At 44.2% G+C, this 20,133-nt stretch overlaps 1 long non-coding RNA gene across 1 annotated transcript in view; it reads left to right on the forward strand.

The window, feature by feature from the left end:
• Positions 1-10,930: 10,930 nt before the first annotated feature.
• LOC123384563 overlaps positions 10,931-20,133 on the forward strand; it is a 62,396-nt gene continuing 53,193 nt past the window's right edge. Inside the window, exon 1 of the long non-coding RNA XR_006595844.1 lies at positions 10,931-12,933. This is a non-coding gene — a long non-coding RNA (uncharacterized LOC123384563). The remainder of the gene's footprint in view (positions 12,934-20,133) is intronic.

Here is a 20,133-nt window from a genome sequence, read left to right on the forward strand (position 1 = left end):
AGAAGAGGGGAAACTGTACAGTTGAGCCCAGCGCTTGATGCCACTAAGAAATGAAACGGTCAACTGGTTGGCATGTGAGAAATGCTATTAACCATCATGATCTCACCAAATGCGAATATCTGCCATACCTTAGCCAGTCTTCATTTCTAGAGAACACAGGCACACAAAACACTCACACACGTGCCCACACACTACACACACACACTTTCTTACAAAATTCCTTTCCTCAGAATAGTCTAGATATGCCAGCCATGTTACAGCACAGTTAAAAGTGAGGAACATTTTATTTTGTTTTATTTTATTTTATTTTATTTTATTTTATTTTATTTTATTTTATTTTATATGTAATTTATTGTCAAATTGGTTTCCATACAACAATCAGTGCTCATCCCAACAGGTACCCTCCTCAATGCCCATCACCCATTTTCCCCTCACCCCACCCCCCCCATCAACCCTCAGTTTGTTCTCAGTATTTAAGAGTCTCTTATAGTTTGCCTCCTTCCCTCTCTTTAACTCCCCCCCCCCATTCTCCTCCCCCCTGGTCTTCTGTGGAGTTTCTCAGGATCCACATATGAGTGAAAACATATGGTATCTGTCTTTCTTTCCTGACTTATTTCACTCAGCATAACACTCTCCGGTTCCATCCACATTGCTACAAATGGCCAGATTTCATTCTTTAAAAGTGAGGGACAGTTCAAGTTGAACTACTAGTTCCATGGAGATCCATGCAGGTCCGTTTCATTGACTATCTGGAATGTTCTAGAACATTAGGACAGTAGCCCAAGATGGAGATGTGTCAGCTGTTATTAGCCAGGCTGTAAGCACTGGATAATGACTGTGAATTCTCTCCTGAGCTTAGCAACAGAGGCAAGGCAGGGTGGTTAAGAAAATCAAACAAGCGAGCGCTCTGTGCGCTGTACATCACTGTTATGCCGAGGTGGTGTTCTCAGACACCTGGCCTTGCCCTGCTGTCCTAACCTGTAAACCTTCTGGAGTCTGTGAGGCAGGGTGCCTGGTGCTCCTGCCAACAGCGCCTGCAGTATCGCACCGCGACCTGCAGAGGGCGGAAGACGACCGGACACGAGACCAAAGCCTCCCCAGGGGCACCACCTCTGGGATCAGTTACCAGGGAACTGACTGAGCATCTCGGAGTGGACCGAGTGTCTTCAAAGGCCCCTCCAGGAGTTGGACCTACAGCCGACTTAGGGCTTCAGAATGGCAAAATCTCCGCCAAAGAGCCCGTGGCAGTGAGCTTTTGATGCGGGGCTAGTATGGGGAAGGGAAAGGCAAGTCTTCTTTCCTGAGCATCTGCAACTTGCCAGATGCCACATTTCCTGCTTTACCTGCAGGGTTTCCTTGAGCCCTCCCAGGGGCCTTAAGAAAGTGTTCACTGAATCTCTGAAGGAGAGCCCTACCCGCAACTCCACAGAGGACTTTCCAGTCGGGGGTGTTTACTGCTGGGGAAACACCACAGGCGGTGCCCTCGGCGAGCCTGCTGTAGACCGGGAGTCGTTGAGCCTGACTTCGCGGACTCGGGCTCAGCAGGCTGGCAGAGGCTGCCGGAGGCCCCTGGATGCTATCTCTTCCCCCGGAGGCCGTGTTGGGTTGTAACGCTGGCGTGGCCAAGCTGCTGAACTGTTGTCCAAAGGCAGCTGAGGAACGTGGCCCTACTCCAGAGCTGGGGTGGCTGGAGGGCCAGGCTGGAGACGACAGGATGCATGGAGATCACAGGAGGAACCCCAGGCAAAGGCTGGGAACAGAAAGGGGCCTAGCAATGGGGTTAGGACTGGGAACATCCCTGAGCCTTGGTTATTTTTATCTCTAGCCGAGGGGGAGCCTGGAAACCATTTGCTGCCTATTTTAGGTCCTGGGATAAGGCTATTTGGAACATGTAGCTTCCTGGACCTGCTGAAGCTTGACATCACCCTGCGGCCCCTGGGCCCGGGGGCCTGCCCTTTTGTTTTGTCTCTATCCTGAATTGGAAGAGTACGCGTTCCCAAGGCAGGAGACAGATCTTGTGACAATCTTGTCACCTGCAACACAGCAGCCCATGGGTGGAAGGGGAAATATGAGGCTTTGCCCTTGAACTGGCCCAGCCCTGGTCTTGCACCATCCCCCAGACCAACTCAGCGCTCTGGAGTGTGGGTACCATCAAGGTCAAGCTCTTTGTTTCAGACATGAGAAACCTAAGCCCAGAGAGGGTAATTGACTTGTTTGGGGTCCCACAGCCCTTCAGCGTGGAGAGACACGGGCTTACGACAAGGGTGCCAGATTCCTGGTCCAGACTCTCTAAATCACACCTCTGCTCATCAAGTGGGCCTTCTCTTATGTAAATGGGTCAGATTTCGGGGGGGGGGGGGGTCAGATAGAAATCCAGTTATGCTGGTTGGGAAGAAGATATGGAAGGCTTGGGGCCCAAGACAAACACTGTGGCAAGGGGGGCAGGATGCTAAAATGGGATTCTTTCTTAAGCCCCACAGATTGGAATAAAACAGTAAGTGGAAAACATTCCCCTCATTCCAGAGTAAGATGCTCACTCACCTACCCAAGACTTGTAGAGGGGGTGGCTGGAAACGGAGTCATTTAGCTCATCCCCTACCTCCAGGAAACAAAGGGTTGAAATGGAATTTGAGAGACTGGAGAAAGAGGATTTCTCTGAAGATAGCAAGCTGTACATCCTCCCTGCCAAAGAGGAGAGAGAGGGGTGGGGTGGGAGGGGGAGAGAGAGAGTATGTGTGTATTATAGGGGGAAGGTCTCCCCAACCAGGCCATTGGAGGGGGAGTTTCCAGTGGACCACTCAAGGACCCAAACCGTGACCGTCGCTTGAGAAGCTGTGGTTGGATGAGCCAGAAGCAGCAGGAAGGGAGTGTGAGCGAGCCACGCATTCTCCAGTGTCCAGGCAAGGGTACCAGTGTGACCACAGGGGAAGTCGAAGGTTACTCTGCATCTTGTTTACACTTGGCTTTTCCATCTTTAAAAAATGTTTTTTACATTTAATTTTTGAGAGAGAGAACAAGAAAGGGAGAGAGAGGGAGAGAGAGAGCCCGAGTAGGGGTGGGGCAGGGAAAGAGAGAGACACACAGAATCAGAAGCAGGTTCCAGGCTCTGAGCTGTCAGCACAGAGCCTGATGCGGGGCTCAAACTCACGGACTGTGAGATCATGACCTGAGCTGAAGTGGGACGCTTACCTGACTAAGCCACCCAATAGTTTCTCAACTTTTATTTTTTATTTTTTTTTATTTTTTAATAATTTGAAATCCTTTTTTATTATTTATTTTTTTCATAGGAAATTGATTGTCAAATTGGTTTCCATACAACAACCAGTGCTCATCCCAACAGGTGCCCTCCTCAATGCCCATCACCCACTTTCCCCTCCCTCCCACCCCCCATCAACCCTCAGTTTAGTCTCAGTTTTTAAGAGTCTCTTATGGTTTGCCTCCCTCCCTCTCTGTAACTTTTTTTTTTCCTTTCCCTCCTCCACGGTCTTCTGTTAAGTTTCTCAGGATCCACATAAGAGTGGAAACCTATGGTATCTCTCTCTGTATGACTTATTTCACTTAGCATGACACTGTCCGGTTCCATCCATGTTGCTACAAAAGGCCATATTTTATTCTTTCTCATTGCCAGGTAGTACTCCATTGTGTATATAAACCACAATTTCTGTATCCATTCATCAGTTGATGGACATTTAGGCTCTTTCCACAATTTGGCTATTGTTGAGAGTGCTGCTATAAACATTAGGGTACAAGTGCTCCTATGCATCAGCACTCCTGTATCCCTGGGGTAAATTCCTAGCAGTGCTATTGCTGGGTCATAGGGTAGATCTTTTTTTAATGTTTTGAGGAAGCTCCACACTGTTTTCCAAAGAGGCTGCAGCAGTTTGCGTTCCCAACAGTGCAAGAGGGGTCTCGTTTCTCCACATCCTTGCCAGCGTCTATGTCTCCTGATTTGTTCATTTTAGCCACTCTGACTGGCATGAGGTTATCTCAGTGTGGTTTTGATTTGTATTTCCCTGGTGAGGAGTGGTGTTGAGCATCTGTAATGTGCCTGTTGGCCACATGGATGTCTTCTTTAGAGAAGTGTCTATTCATGCCTTCTGCCCATTTCTTCATTGGATTATTTGTTTTCTTGGGTGTGGAGTTTGGTGAGTTCTTTATAGATTTTGGATACTAGCCCTTTGTCTGATATGTCATTTGCAAATATCTTTTCCCATTCTGTCAGTTGCCTTTTTGTTTTGTTGATTGTTTCCTTTGCAGTGCAGAAGCTTTTTATCTTCATGAGGTCCCAATAGTTCATTTTTGCTTTTAATTCCCTTGCCTTTGGGGATGTGTCAAGTAAGAAATTGCTGCGGCTGAGGTCAGAGAGGTTTTTTCCTGCTTTCACATCTAGGGTTTTGATGGTTTCCTGTCTCACATTCAGGTCCTTTATGCATTTTGAGTTTATTTTTGTGAATGGTGTGAGAAAGTCATCTAATTTCATTCTTCTGCATGTTGCTGTCTAGTTCTCCCAGCACCATTTGTTAAAGAGAGTGTCTTTTTTTCCATTGGATATTCTTTCCTGCTTTGTCAAAGATTAGTTGGCCATACTTTTATGGGTCCAATTCTGGAGTCTCTCTTCTATTCCATTGGTCTATGTGTCTGTTTTTGTGCCAATACCATACTGTCTAGAGCTTTGTGGTAGAGGCTAAAGTCTGGGATTGTGATGCCTTCTGCTTTGGTCTTCTTCAATATTACTTTGGCTATTTGGGGTCTTTTGTGGTTCCATAGAAATTTTAGGATTGCTTGTTCCAGCTTCGAGAAGAATGCTGGTGCAATTTTGATTGGGACTGCATTGAATGTGTAGATTGTGTTGGGTAGTATTGACAGTTTAACAGTATTCTTCCAATCCGTGAGCACGGAATGTTTTTCCATTTCTTTATATCTTCTTTAATTTCTTCACAAGCTTTCTATAGTTTTCAGCATACAGATCTTTTATATCTTTGGTTAGGTTTATTCCTAGGTATTTTATGCTTCTTGGTGAAACTGTGAATGGGATCAGTTTCTTTATGTGTCTTTCTGTTGCTTCATCATTAGTGTAGAAGAATGCAACTGATTTCTGTACATTAATTTTGTATCCTGCGACTTTGCTGAATTCATGTATCAGTTCTAGCATTCTTTTGGTGGAGTCTTTTGGGTTTTCCAGTTTTTCATCTGTTAAATGTTAGCTATTCTAGTGGTGGATGGATATGATTTTACAACACACTCATGCACAAGTACTGTGCATTGCATCTGGATATACACATAGAAAATATACAAACATGAATGGGAAGGATGGACACCGACCTCAGGACACTGACTACCTCCAGGCTGAGAGGAAAGCCTGAGGGTAGAAGATACAACAGAAGGCTTCACGATACTCACAACATTAATTTTTAAACACGGCAAAGAAACATTTTTAGAACTGGGTGGGAAGTGTATGTGTGTCTTTGATTTTTCTCCATGTTACTTAGGTTTGATTTATACTATAATTAATTTTTTCATTTAAGGAAAAAAGCTCTTAAAAGAAAAACGACACCCTTCATACGGAAGCAAACAAAGTCACAGTGTATCTGGTTATAAAATACACCACTTGAAACTTGGCTAATAGATCAGACATTCCCCTCCTGGGTATAACTGTGTGAATATATAGAAATGTTTTAAGAAACTGTAGTACAGAATAAATAATAGGACTGGAAGCAAATATTAAAGGTGGACATCTTCATAATACATGTATATATTGCAAGGAGGGTAATTCCTCATGCTTGGTGATACCTCTAGAGTGTCCATTTAGAAAAAGACTGGGAGATCATGACCTGAGCCGAAGTCGGGTGAGCCACCCAGCCGCTCAGGTAATTGTGACATTTTTAACCTGCCCTCTGTCTTTAGCAAAGGAAACATTTATTTACTATTCATACGCTGTCAGCACACAGAGAAGAACCTTGAATGCATCCACTGGGATCTTCATCTCCCACCACTCCGTCATCACTGAGTGCTGTTTCCCCTGCTTGGAACAGTCATGGCGGTGTTATTCCTGAAGAGTCCGATATTTACTTGTACTCATGTTTAGCTTTGGTTTTCTCATCCCAGCTTTCATAACCCACTCCTTCCTTCTGCGTTCACTTTCCTTCTTTCAGAAACACATCCTTTAGCAGTTTTTTCAGACATTATAAATGGTCAACTCAGTCTTTTGTAAAAATGTCTTTATTTTTTCCTTCCTTCTCAAATAATGCTTTCGCTGGGCACTGCATTGCAGGTGGCAGTGGTGTCTCCCAATCTTGGACCATGTTTTTTTGATGTCAACCTAAGGGTCATTCCTTGGCAGGTAAAATACCTGTGTCACTAACTGCTTTTCTTCTTTTTTTTTTTATTAGCTTTTTTGAATAATTCCTTTTTAAATTTTTTTTTTATTTTTTAAAATTTACATCTAAATTAGGTATCATATCGTGCAACAATGATTTCAGGAGTAGATTCCTTAGTGCCCCTTACCCATTTAGCCCACCCCCCTCCCACAACCCCTCCAGCAACCCTCAGTTTGTTCTCCATATTTATGAATTTATTCTGTTTTGTCCCCCTCCCTGTTTTATATTATTTTTGTTTCCCTTCCCTCATGTTCATCTGTTTTGTGTCTTAAAGTCCTCATATGAGTGAAGTCATATGATTTTTGTCTTTCTCTAATTTCACTTAGCGTAATACCCTCCAGTTCCATTCATGTAGTTGCAAATGGCAAGATTTCCTTCTTTTTGATTGCCAAGTAATACTCCATTGTACATATATACCACATTTTCTTTATCCATTCATCCATGTAGGGACATTTGGGCTCTTTCCATACTTTGGCTATTGTTAATAGTACTGCTATAAACATGGGGGTGCATGTGTCCCTCTGAAACAGCACACCTGTATCCCTTAGATAAATCCCTAGTAGTGCAAGTGCTGGGTTCTAGGGTAGTTCTATTTTTAGTTCTTTGAGGAGCCTCCATAGTGTTTTCCAGAGTGGCTGCACCAGTTTGCATTCCCACCAACAGTGCAAAACAGATCCTCTTTCTCTGAACCCTTGCCAACATCTGTTGTTGCCTGAGTTGTTAATGTTAGCCATTCTGACAGGTGTGAGGTGGTATCTCATTGTGATTTTGATTTGTGTTTCCCTGATGATTAGTGATGTGGAGTATGTTTTCATGTGTCGGCTGGCCATCTGGATGTCTTCTTTGGAGTAGTGTCTATTCATGTCTTTTGCCCATTTCTTCACTGGATTATTTGTTTTTTGGGTGTTGAGTTTGATAAATTCTTTATAGATTATGGATACTAACCCTTTATCTGATATGTCATTTGCAAGTATCTTCTCCCATTCTGTCAGTTGCCTTTTAGTTTTGCTGATTGTTTCCTTTGTTGTGCAGAAGGTTTTTATTTTGATGAGGTCCCTAGCTCATTTTTGCTTTTGTTTCCCTTGCCTCCGGAGATGTGTTGAGTAAGAAGTTGCTGCGGCCCGGATCAAAGAGGTTTTTGCCTGCTTTCTCCTCGAGGATTGTGATGGCTTCCTGTCTTACTGAGGTCTTTCATCCATTTTGAGTTTGTCTTTGTGTATGGTGTATGGTCCAGGTTCATTCTTCTGCACGTCGCTGTCCAGTTTTCCCAGCACCACTTGCTGAAGAGAATGTCTTGATTCCATTGGATATTCTTTCCTGCTTTGTCAAAGATTAGTTACCCATACGTTTGTGGGTCCATGTCTGGGTTCTCTATTCTGTTTCATTGATCTGAGTGTCTGTTCTTGTGCCAGTACCATACTGTCTTGATGATTACAGTTTTGTAGTATAGCTTGAAGTCCGGGATTGTGATGCCTCCTGCTTTGGTTTTCTTTTTCAAGATTACTTTGGCTATTCGGGGTCTTTTCTGGTTCCATACAAATTTTAGGATTGCTTGTTCTAGCTCTGTGAAAAATTCTGGTGTTATTTTAATAGTGATTGCATTGAATATGTAGATTGCTTTGAGTAGTATTGACATTTTAACTCTATTTGTTCTTCCTATCCAAGAGCATGGAATCTTTTTCCATTTTTTGTGTCTTCTTCAATTTCTTTCATAAGCTTTCTATAGTTTTCAGTGTATAGATTTTTCACCTCTTTGGTTAGATTTATTCCTAGGTATTTTATGCTTTTTGGTACAATTGTAAATGGGATCGATTCCTTGATTTCTATTTCTGTTACTTCATTATTGGTGTATAGGAATGCAACTGATTTCTGTGCATTGATTTTATATCCTGCAACTTTGCTGAATTCATGATCAGTTCTAACAGTTTTTTTTGGTGGAATCTTTTGGGTTTTCCATGTAGAGTATCATGTCATCTGTGAAGACTGGAAGTTTGATCTCCTCCTGGCCGATATGGATGCATTTTATTTCTTTGTGTTGTCTGATTGCAGAGGCTAAGACTTCCAATACTGTGTTGAATAAAAATGGCGAGAGTGGACATCCCTGTCTTGTTCCTGACCTCAGGGTGAAAGCTCTCACTTTTTCCCCATCAAGGATGATATTAGCGTTGGGTTGTTCATATATGGCTTTTTGATCTCGAGGTATGCTCCTTCTATCCCTAGTTTCTTGAGGGTTTTTATTAAGAAAGGATGCTGTATTTTGTCAAATGCTTTCTCTGCATCTATTGAGAGGATCATATAGTTCTTGTCCTTTCTTTTATTGATGTGATGAATCACATTGATTGTTTTGCGGATATTGAACTAGCCCTGCATCCCAGGTATGAATCCCGCTTGGTCATGGTGAATAATTTTTTTAAAGTATTGTTGGATCCGGTTGGCTAATACCTTGCTGAGGATTGTTGCATCCATGTTCACCAGGGAAATTGGTCTATAGTTTTCCTTTTTAGTGGGGTCTCTGTCTGGTTTGGGAATCAAGGTAATGCTGGCTTCATAGAAAGAGTTTGGAAGTTTTCCTTCCATTTCTATTTTTTGGAACAGTTTCAAGAGAATAGGTATTAACTCTTCTTAAATGTTTCGTAGAATTTCCCTGGAAAGCCATCAAGCCCTGCACTCTTATTTTTTGGTAGGTATTTGATTACTAATTCTATTTCCTTACTGGTTATGGATCTGTTCAAATATTCTATTTCTTCCTGTTTCAGTTTTGGTAGTGTATATGTTTCTAGGAATTTGTCCATTTCTTCCAGATTGCCCATTTTATTGGCATAAAATTTCTCATAATATTCTCTTATTGTTGTTTTTATTTCTGTTGTGTTGGTTGTGATCTCTCCTCTTTCATTCTTGATTTTATTTATTTGGGTCCTTTCCTTTTTCTTCTTGATCAAACTGGCTATGGTTTATCAATTTTCTTAATTCTTTCAAGGAACCAGTTTCTTGTTTCATTGATCTGTTCTACTGTTTTTTTTGGGGGGGGGCTTTGATAGCATTAATTTCTTCTCTAATCTTTATTATTTCCTGTCTTCTGCTGGTTTTGGGTTTTATTTGCTGTTCTTTTTCCAGCTCCTTAAGGCATAAGGTTAGGTTGTGCATCTGAGATCTTTCTTCCTTCTTTAGGAAGGCCTGGATTGCTATATACTTTCCTCTTATGACCACCTTTGCTGCCTCCCAGAGGTTTTGGGTTGTGGTGTTATCATTTTCTTTGACTTCCATATACTTTTTAATTTCCTCTTTAACTGCTTGATTAGCCCATTCATTCCTTAGTAGGATGTTCTTCAGTCTCATCTGATATACTCATCTCAATACTTTATACCGCTGGATAAAGTATTTGTTACCTTTCCAAATTTTTTCTTATGGTTGATTTCGAGTGTCATAGCATTGTGGTCTGAAAATATGCACGGTATGATCTCAATCTTTTTGTACTTACTTAGGGCTGATCTGTGTCCCAGTATATGGTATATTCTGGAGAATGTTCCATGTGCACTGGAGAAGAATGTATATTCTGCTGCTTTAGGATGAAATGTTCTGAACATATCTGTTAAGTGCATCTGGTCCAGTGTGTCATTCAAAGCCATTGTTTCCTTGTTGATTTTTTGATTAGATGATCTATCCATTGTTGTGAGTGGGGTGCTGAAGTCTCCTACCATTATGGTATTACTATTGATGAGTTTCTTTATGTTTGTGATTAATTGGTTTACGTATTTGGTTGCTTCTGCCTTTGGACCATAAATGTTTACAACTGTTAGGTCTTCTTGGTGGATAGACCCCTTGATTATGATATAATGCCCTTCTGCATCTCTCGATACAGTCTTTATTTTAAAGTCTAGATTGTCTGATATGAGTATGGCTACTCTGGCTTTCTTTTGTTGGCCATTAGCATGATAGATCGTTATCCATCCCCTTATTTTCAATCTGAAGGTGTCTTTAGGTCTAAGTGGGTCTCTTGTAAATAGCATATAGATGGCTCTTGTTTTCTTATCCATTTTGTTACCCTATGTCTTTTGATTGGAGCATTGAGGCCATTGACATTTAGAGTACTGAAAGATATGAATTTATTGCCATTATGATGCTTGTAGAGTTGGAATTTCTGGTGGTGTTCTCTGGTCCTTTTTGATCTTTTGTTGCTTTGGTATATATATACATATATACCATATATATATATGTATATGTATGCTTTGGTATATATATACACACACCATATATATATATGTATATATATATATTTTTTGTTGTTGTTGTTTATCTGGGAAACTTTTTATCTCTCCTTCTATTTTGAATGACAGCCTTGCTGGATAAAGAATTCTTGTCTGCATATTTTTCTGATTCTAGCTGCTTTTCTTCTGTTAAGATATTTTATTTTAGGGTGTTCCATTATCTAGGTAGGGAGAAACTTTTTATTTATTTTTTATAAATATATATTTATTTTGGGGGTGGGGAACAGAGAGAGGGAGAGAGAGAATCCCAAGCAGGCTCTGATGTCAGCACAGAGTCTGATGCAGGACTCGAACTCACAAACCGTGAGATAACGACCTGAGCCAAAGTTGGACGCTTAACCCACTGAGCCACCCAGGTGTCCTGGTATGGAGAAACTTTTAATTTATTATGCTAGGGATTTAGTTTCTTCATTCCCATGTCGACATCAAAGGATGTTGGTGGGGGTCTACTCTACATAGTCACTCAGAGTCCAAGGATAACATAGGCCCCCCCATCTGGTAGTTGCACCAACTGGGTTAGGAATCTCTTTTTGGAGCTCTTGCTCTCGACATTCTGACTTTGAGTTCCCTTTTCTTTTCCAGAACTTGGGGATTTCCCCTTCTCTCTTTTGAGCTCAGCTGGGTGCTAAATGATTTTACATTTTCTACATTTATATCCATTTGAAGCAGCAGAAGAACATTCCTTTAATTAAAACTTCATGTTGCCAGAAGTTGAATGTTTTAAGAGGTTATATTCTAAAACATTTTAGATCCCAACTTTCCTATTTATTTTGTGTACGAATTTACATCTCAGAGCCAACTGCCAGAGCGCTCAGATTCCAAGCATCCAAAAATTAGCATATCCTATTTCTGCACATTCTGGGTTTTCTTAGGCTGTCAGTTTCCATCATCAGTCGGCTACTTCTCTGGATATCTGCAAATATTTCTGGGGTCCATTACCACAGCAATTCATTTTATTAAACAATAGCCACCCATAGAGGTCATGGGACATCCTTCCAGCAAAAATTTAACAGTGTTTACCTACGAGGTATGTGCTATGCCCTGGAAGGAAAATAAAGATGAGGAAGCCTCAGATACGGCCCCAAGTAGCACACAGTCTGGTAGGAGAGACAGGACATGTATGTAAATAACCTTTATATAGGTGGACCATGATAATGGCTGAAGAAACTCAGGAGCAGCAGAATGCTTTCAGGATTCAGAGGGGACACACTCATTTATAGATGGAGAAACCAGAGAAGGCTTCATGGAAGTGGTGTTTGTACTGGTGCTCAAGGATGGTGTGTTAGCTTTCCATTGTTAGCCTAACAAATTACCACAAGTTTAGTGCACGGACACAACACCTTGTAAGGTACAGCATGGGGCTATTGTGAACAATACTGCATAGCCTGTTTGAAAGCTGCTAAGAGAGTTACTGTCCTGAAGTTCTATAGGTCAGAAGTGCGAGTACAGTGAGGCTCCTCTGGGTCCCTTGCTTAGTTTCACAAGGTCAAAATCAAGGTGTTGGGAGGGCTGCATTCCGTTCTGGAGCCCCTAGGGATGAATCTCAGGTTGCTTAGTTCCTTGTGGCAACAGGACCGAGGTCCCATATCCCTGCCAGCTGTCATCTGGGGGCCTGTCTTTGCTCCTAGAGGCCACCACATTCCCCCCTGTGTTTTATATGTCACCCTCTTCAGCAGTGGGAGGTGAGTCCCTCTCAGGCTTTTAATCTCTCCTTCTGCTACATCTCTTCTGACCCCAGCTGGAGAAAGTTCTCTGCTCTTAAGGGCTCCCGTGATCATATCTCCACCTGGAGAGTCTAGGCAACGCTCCCTGTTTTCAGGTCTGTAACCTACATTGCACCTGCAGAGTCCCCTTTGCCATGCAAGGTAACTAACATGTTTACAGGATCCTGGAATTAGGCCGTGGGCATCTTTGGAGCACCATCACCTGGTGCCTACCCCTGATGGTTAGAATTTACACATGCTGGGCCACGTCAGAGGGTTCCTCGTGCAGAGGGAATGGAGAGGACAAACCGTGGAGGCAGGAGACCACGTGCAAGGAGAGTGAGAACAGCTGGCTTTTCTAGAGTATAAAATGGCCAGCTTCCTCCAAATGATGAGATACGTGGGCAAGCTCTTGGGTAGAGTCAGACCTTCTGAACGAGAGTAAGGCAGCCACAGACCCCCGAGGGCCTGGAGAGTGACGTGCCATTGCATCAGCACCGCGGGTGAAATTGCTGTGGTAGCGCTTCTACGCTTCCTGCGCAGACTTCCTTCCTCGCGATTTAACCGTGTAAAAGCTGGGCGCCTTCAGTAAGTAACTTTTACATATTATTACATATCCGTTGCACAAAGTAGTGGCGAATCAGAAGAACGTAATAATCACCCATCACCCGAAACTCTCAGAACTGTTGCTATGTGAGATGCTAATGCTAATGCTTTGTGAGATGCCTTTAAAAGTTAGTAATGCATGCACTCAGCTTTCCATGTCTATTAATATTCTCCCTCAATGTTATTTTTAATGGCTATGTGGTTTTCTATTGTATGGGTGGCACCACAGTTTGTTTACTGCGTTCCCCGATGTTGACATTTGGCTCCCTCCCAAGTTGCTTTACTATCATAAACAACTCTGAGATGAACACGACAAGAATTGTTTTTACGGGGCATGTTGACCAGGATGTCAGCAGACCCTCGGCGGGACTGCAGAGGGGGGCCTGGGTGTGGTCCCAGCTGTAGGGTGCGTGGCCCCTTTCCCAGTTTCTTCACCCAGGCCTCTCGGCTGTGCCCAGGTGTGTGGTTTGTTGTTAACTTGATCCAGCTGCACCCGAGGGTTCTGCCTGGGACCCTGGAGCTGTGGCAGGAGGAGGGGCATGGAGCAGGGGCTGAGGGCTACGGAGGGCAGTGGGAGCTCAGGTGCGGGGGGGGGGGGGGAACCTGACGCAGGTGTGGGGGGCTGGGCAGGCCCTGAGTCCTGGTGAGAGGGGGCCTCTAGGGAGACTCAGCCGAGCTTCCCAGGAGGTCTCTTGGAAGTTGTTTCCCTTGGAAGGAAAGGGAAGAAAACAGCAAAGGCATGTTGCTTTAACAGGCTGTAGGGAGGATGAACAAACCGTGGCTGCAGGCTGTAACTAGGACAGTGACAATATTTGTGCTTCCTTGGCTGCTTCCAACTCCTGCTACCCTGTTTTCTCCTCCCCTGCCTCCAGCTGCCTGAGCAAAATGGAAGGTCTGAGTGGGAGACCGCACAGGGATCTTTCTGGGGCCATGGAAACATTCTGTCTGTTAAATGGGGTGTGCGTTTTGCATCTATTAAAACTCACGGAATGGTGCACTTAAGGGCTATGTATTTCACTGCATATAAATGATCCTCAATATTTAACAAAAAAATTAAGGGTTCTACGTTTGCAAACCAGCAGGATCTTGCAATTTTTGTGCAAGGGAACAAATGGTTTAAGGCGGAGTACAAACAGGAAGGAAGGCCCAGGAGGGGCTGACCTCCTCGGTATCCAAGTGAGGGGATCCCTGGTGAGAGGCTCAGTGTAGTGGGCTCTGACCCTCAGCCCTCATCTGCACAAAGGAGACAAAGCCCGCCTTGCAGGGGGGTGCTGTGGTGCAGGTTTAAGATCCTGTATAAGACAGCCGAGCACCGGGTCTGACGAAGGACAGGGAGTGAACATGTGGGAACCATTCCTAAAACTTTGCCAGGGATATCAGGCTGCTGCTGTGCTCTGTGATTCCCTATGCAGGATGGGGAAGAGTCAAGGGTTCCCCTGGGAAGAGGGGAAAGAAGCTAGGCCTGGGGATGCTTCTAAGTATTTCTGAGTGCCAGGAAACCCCCCATCCAGGACTGCTACCCTATGCCTTGGCAGGGTGGGCACTAGGGGAAGGGGCGAGTGGGGAAAGACTCTAAGGGGGCGAGGCAGGGCTCCAAGGACTTGGCAGTTCTGACCGAAGGTGGTAGCACGGGGTGCAAAGCCGGCAAAAAGGAAGGGCCCCGTAGCCCCGCGGGGGCGCAGTGCTGGTCACATGACTCTTCTTGAGGCCGGCCAACCCCACCCTTTATTCTGCTGCCTGTAAAATAAACCTGGTTACAACAATAAAGTATTAATCTAAAGTAAATTTTGGAGAGATTATAGAAATACACATCTGCTTTAGCTTTATATTATTCATACTTGAACAGCAAGCTGCACGTGTTAAAGTCTAGTTCCTGAGAACGCACGAATAGGCTACGCTCGTGTTGATATCTGTACCCACTACTACTATAGGGCTCACCACGCACCCTGTAATAAGTTAAATCAACAACGATGAACCAACCATAAGTTATTACCAAAGGCTTAGAAGAGCAGCAATTTAAAATCATGACAACAGGGGGCGATCCTCTGATTATAGTGAGTCCTTCTAAACCTACTGGGGACCTGCAGTGAGTTTTTTGGACATAGGCCTCATAGAGTCCACAGGATGGCCTTGTACTGCATGGCTGCCCTCTTCCTGGGGAGAACAGTGAGTTGGGGTCCACTGTAAAACTGAGTAAATTTTATTAAATTTTTTTTTAAATTTATTTTTGAGAGAGATACATAGAGCGTGAGTCGGGGAGGGGCAGAGAGAGAGGGAGACAGAATCCAATGCAGGCTCCAGGCTGTGAGCAGTCAGCACAGAGCCCAATGTGGGGTGGAACCCACGAACCCGGTGAGATCATGACCTGAGCCGAAGTTGGATGCTGAACCGACTGAGCCACCCAGGTGTCCCTAAAACTTAGTAAGTTAATTTTTTTTTATTAGAGAGAGAGAGAGAGAGAGAGAAAGCATGAGTGGGGGAGAGGGGCAGAAGGAGACAGAGAATCTCCACACTCAGCATGGAGCCCAACTCAGGGCTCAATCCCACAACCCTTGGGATCATGACTTGAGACAAAATCAAGAGACACTGAACCAACTGAGCCACCCACGTGCCCCAAACCTTAGTAAATTTTTAACATGAGTTTACAAATCCCAAATAATAGTAATTCACTTAATAACTCATTAGATAGGTATTTGCTAAGTAATCTTTTGATGTAAAATGAAATTATATACAAATGAAAGGGAGGGTCGGTGAGTGATTTACCAGAACCCTCCCAGCACTCCATGGGACTAAATATTATACACTGCAAAGCCTTGGCCTTGAGCCATGGACTTGCCTCAGCTGGTTATTGAAAATGCAGCTTCTAGCCCCCCGCCCCCCCCTTGCAGAGATTATAGGAGTTAAAAGTGGGATCTAGGAATCTGCACTTTAAACAAGCTCTTGAAGGGATGCTAATGTTAAATGGTCCATAAGTAGGAAATGATTGAGAATGCCCCGGAAAAGAGGGGGTCACTCTAGGCCAGGTGCCGTGCACACCTGCTATTCTGAGAATGTCTCCAGCATGCCTGTGTGTTTCTTTATGAGTTTTGGGTGTATCAGGGGTTAGGCTGGTTCCTACAGCCAGAAGCAGGGAAGGCAGTGAGGAAGGGCCCAAACACGGTGGGCTCTCTATTTGGGAAGAATGTTGTGGTTGGTCAATGAGTGGTGACAGCCTAGAGAGAACTCAGGGCCTCTCACTGAGGGTGGGGCTGAGGGATGAGAGACTTAGAAGTTGAGGAGAGAGGGGAAGAGGGAGAGCACCATGGAGAAGACTGGAAAGTCATGGGGGAAGTAGCAAAGGAAAAGTAATGCGCACAGCACCAATTACCTACCTCATTCACAGCTCTGAGCTGGGCACTAGCATACCCTCCTACATGTGGGGAGATGGTGCTGGGCAAGGTTAACCAATTGGCTAAAATGAATATGGATGTCAGGTTTCCATTCCAGGCTCATACAGTTCCTGAGCTCTTCTCTTTACCTAATGCTTCGTAAAGCAAGTAAATGATTTGTAGCCACTCCAGCCAATGTTTTATCAGTATTTTATTCATGCACCCAGCATGATTGAGCTTCTACTAAGTGTGAGGTGCTGAGATAGGGGCAGGGGTTTGATTGGTAAATTAAAAAGACACTTTCTGAGACTGAGTTACGTGTAACTCTAACTTTGCAAATAGTTGCAAGAACTAAAAAGGAAAATCACAGGCTTCATAAGCAAGACAGCAGGGGCTCTTAATTTAGACTGGGGGAATCAGAAAAGTCTCTGCAAGAATGTGATATTTGAGTTGAGACTTGAAAGATGGGTAGGAATTAGCCAAGCTCAAGTGTGAAGAAGAATGTTCCAGAACTATACTTCCCAAAGGAACTTTCTGTGATGATAGAAATATTCCATATCTGTGCAATCCAACATGGTAGCCACAAGACACATGTGATGATTGAGCACTTGAAATCTGTCTAGTGTGACCGAGGAACTGAAGTCTTTTTTTTTAATGCTTTATTTTGATTTCTGAGAGAGAGAGAAAGAGAGTGAACTAGTGGGAGAGGGGCAGAGAGAGAGGGAGACAGATGATCCAAAGTGGGCTCTGTGCTGACAGCAGCAAGCCTGATGCGTGGCTTGAACTCATGAGCCATGAGATCATGACCTGAGGTGAAGTCAGATGCTCAACTAATTGAGCCACCCAGGCACCCCAAGGAACTGAATTTCTAATTTTATTTAATTTCAGTTGATTTGAATATATATATATATATATAGAGAGAGAGAGAGAGAGAGAGAGAATGAGAATGTGTCACATGTGTCTAGTGGCCATTATATTGGGCAGCACATCTCTAGAACCAAGTGAAAGTTTGTGCAAAGCACTTGAGTTCAAAAAGGCTTCTAGAATGTTGGGTAAAAGGGGGAGGCAGGAGGCGGGAGCAGGCAAGGCCTGGAGGGAATGGTGTTCAGAGTGCAGGCACCTGTGGGCTTCATGGGGTTTTCAGTTTTATAGCTATGGGGACGTTGAAGGGTTTTGAGAAAAGGAATACTGTGGTCAGTTTTATATTTTAAGAAAATTGCTCAGGCACCTGGGTGGCTCAGTTGGATTGAGCATCTGACTTTGGCTCAGGTCGTGATCTCACAGCTCGTGGGTTTAGGCCCTGCATCGGGCTCTGTCCTGACAGCATGGAGCCTGGAGCCTGCTTTGAGTTCTGTGTCTCCCTCTCCTTCTGCCCCTCCCCTTCTCATGCTCTGTCTCTCACTCTGCACTGTGGCAAAAGCATTATAGCAGGTGAAAGTGGGAGAAGAGAAACCAAGGATGAAGAGATGCTGGTGGTTCACTGGAAATGATGACAAGTGGGTGGATTTGTGGTCTAGTTTTCAGGTAGAACTGATGGAACCCATGGTTTGAAAGGCACAGAATCTGGCTTCCTCGATCTGTGTTGTCTAATATGGTAGCCACCAGCCCCTGTGGCGACTCACATTTAAATTCATTAAAATAAATGAAATAAATGGTGTTGCTTGCCTGCACTGGGCACATTTCATGGGCTCAGTGACCACATGGGCCCACTGGCTGCCATTATGGGACAGCGAAGCTTTAGTGACCTTTCCCACCATCGCAGAAACCTCTACTGGATAGTGCTGAGGTCACTTGGAAAAGTATTTACAATAGGATCTAGAAAAGATCAAAGAGGTCATCAGGTCAAACACCTTCATGTTAGAGGTGATGGGCCAGAGGACACTCAGCTGATGTCCCTAGAGTGGTACATACACCAGGTTCTCAGCCAGCAGCCTCCTCCACTCGCAAGCTTTGTAAGCATCACTGGCAGAAACACCAGCTTCCCAAAGGGTTTTGCTTCCCAAGGGAAAAGCCTTGCTTCAAGAACAAGAACAGAGCACTTCTTGCTTTTCCCCAAGTTTTGTCCGGAGGAGGGGGATGGGAGCAGGGGAGAAGGGCATGCGGATGGCCTGATGACCCCATTGACAGAAGGTTAAGTAAAGAGCTACTGGCAGTGGCTGAGTAAGCAAAGCCCTCTGGAAGTCTCAGGCCTGATTCTGATTCAGACCATTTAATCATTGCATAGTAGCCTGGAAGAGTGAGATACAAACAGCAAGACGCAACCGCCATTATTGTTTCTAGCTAGCATGGCCCAGTGCTGGAGGCCCAGGGACCAGGGTTTCCATCCCTTCTGCAGAAAAGAACTTGCGGCCTTCTGAGACCACACTGCACACGGCGGGGCCCATTTTGTCATTCAGCCCTATACCCTCGCTTGGTGTCTCCAAAGACATCGCAAAGAAGTGGGTGCCAAAGAACTACCACCGGCTTACACTTTACATATGAGTCTAGACCCCAAGTAGGTCTTGTTTCCAGAGAAGCAAAAAGAAACAATAAGGAAAAAAAAAACCTGAGCTAGCAAAGCTTCCTGGTGACTTGGTAATTCTGGGAACAATGAAGTGAGTACACAGGAAGTAGGTAAAAAGAGAAAGAAAAAAAAACTTGTTTTTGTCACCTCTGAGCTTTTGGTTATGGTCAGGGCTTAGTTTCAGATAAGTCAGGTGGTAGAAGGGGAGGGGGAGGCTGCCTGAGAGCGGGCTTGGGAAGTTGAGGAACACACAGTGGAAGCCAGCAGATGTCTAAGGGCCTGTGATGCTCCAGGACCTTGACTTGCTGAACCTGAGACAGCTTCCCTGTGGACAGTGGCATGGGTTTCTCTCCATCTCCCCTCCCAGCTCAGGCTGCTCAGGACTGCAGGACTCAGGTTCGCAGCTCACAGTAGACAGCCATATTCCCCCTTGATGAAGGTAGGTGTGTTCTGATGACCTTTCAGCATTTCCTGCCACTCTCTGCCTTCTTGGACTATGGGCAGACGACCCATTATTATGACACAGTAATATGTCCTCTCCTTCAGTCAACGCTTGGATTCACATCTCTCCTATTAGTGTTGTCATCAGTGTTTGAACAGGGCAACCATCAGCTGAGCGCTGTGTGCTGGGCACTGTGGTGAATGCTTCTCGTGCATTAGCTCAAATAAACATCTCAATACTCTGTAGGACTATGTTATCTCCACTTTACCAGTGAGGAAAGTGAGGCTCAGAAAAGTTAGAGCAACCATATGATCCAGCAATAGCATTCTTCAGTATTTACTCAAATGAGCTGAAAACTTATGTCCACACAGAAACCTGCACATGGATGTTTATAGCAGCTTTATTCATAATTGCCAAAACTTGGAAGCAACCAAGATGTCCTTCAGTAGGTGGAGAGATAAATAAACTGTGGTATAGCTAAACAGTGGAATATTATTCAGTGCTAACAATAAATGAGTTATCAACTCATGAAAAGACATGGGGAAACCTTAAATAGATATTACTAAGTGAAAAAAGCCAACCTGATAAGGCTACATATTGTAGGATTCCAACTACATCCCATTGTGGAAAAGGCAAAACGATGGAGACAATAAAAAGACAAGTGGTTGCCAGGGGTTCAGGGGAGGGATGGATGAATAGGTGGGACACAGAATTTCCAGGACAGTGAAATCATTCCCTATGACACTATAATGGTGGATACGTATCATTTTTTATTTGTCCACATCCACAGAATGTACAATACCAAAATGAACCCTGATGTAGGCTATTGGCTCTGGGTGACGATTTGTCGGTGTAGGGTTCATTGATTG

The sequence above is a fragment of the Felis catus genome, chromosome A3 (assembly GCF_018350175.1).
Source record: "Felis catus isolate Fca126 chromosome A3, F.catus_Fca126_mat1.0, whole genome shotgun sequence".
In the NCBI taxonomy this organism is placed as follows: domain Eukaryota; kingdom Metazoa; phylum Chordata; class Mammalia; order Carnivora; family Felidae; genus Felis; species Felis catus.